Source organism: Triticum aestivum, chromosome 6B (genome assembly GCF_018294505.1).
Source record: "Triticum aestivum cultivar Chinese Spring chromosome 6B, IWGSC CS RefSeq v2.1, whole genome shotgun sequence".
Lineage (NCBI taxonomy): Eukaryota > Viridiplantae > Streptophyta > Magnoliopsida > Poales > Poaceae > Triticum > Triticum aestivum.
Window position 1 is genome coordinate 247,789,338 of NC_057810.1, and position 959 is coordinate 247,790,296.

A 959-nucleotide genomic window follows, 5' to 3' on the forward strand; every position below is an offset into this window, starting at 1 on the left:
ATAATCAGTAAATGCATGAAAAATAACAAATGAAGTCAAAAAGGGTTGTAATTGATGATGTGGCTTTGAATGGTGCATTTTGAACACAGAAAAACAAGGGGGTTCAAATAAGTTCAAAAGAAATGAAATCCCTTTGTAACAGACGAGTTTCCGTATGAAACCATGATACTTTGAAGGACATTGTCTGTTTTTTACACGAAGTGCAACCAGTTTTTGCCGTAAGCCTCTCTACTTTGTTGCACATGCTATGTGGGTGAAATGATGATACCATGCCAACTTCGAACCTTATCAGAGTTCATTTCAAATGCTTTTCAACTTCATGGTCTTATAGCTCGAAATAATCAGTAAATGCATGAAAAATAACAAATGAAGTCAGAAAGGGTTGTAAATTGATGATGTGGCTTTGAATGGTGCGTTTTGAACACAGAAAAACAAGGGGGTTCAAATAAGTTCAAAAGAAATTAAATCCCTTTGTAACAGACGTGTTTCCGTATGAAACCCTGATACTTCGAAGGAGATTGTCTGTTTTGTACACGAAAGTCATCCGGTTTTTGCCGTAAGCCTCTCTACTTTGTTGCACATGCTATGTGGGTGAAGTGATGATACCATGCCAACTTGGAACCTTTTCAGAGTTCATTTCAAATGCTTTTCAACTTCATGGTCTTATAGCTCAAAATAATCAGTAAATGCATGAAAAATAACAAATGAAGTCAAAAAGGGTTGTAGTTGATGATGTTGCTTTGAATGGTGCATTTTGAACAAACAAAAACAAGGGGGTTCAAATAAGTTCAAAAGAAATGAAATCCCTTTGTAACAGACGAGTTTCCGTATGAAACCCTGATACTTCAAAGGACATTGTCTGTTTTGTACACGAAGTGCAACCAGTTTTTGCCGTAAGCCTCTCTACTTTGTTGCACATGCTATGCGGGTGAAATGATGATACCATGCCAACTTCGAAC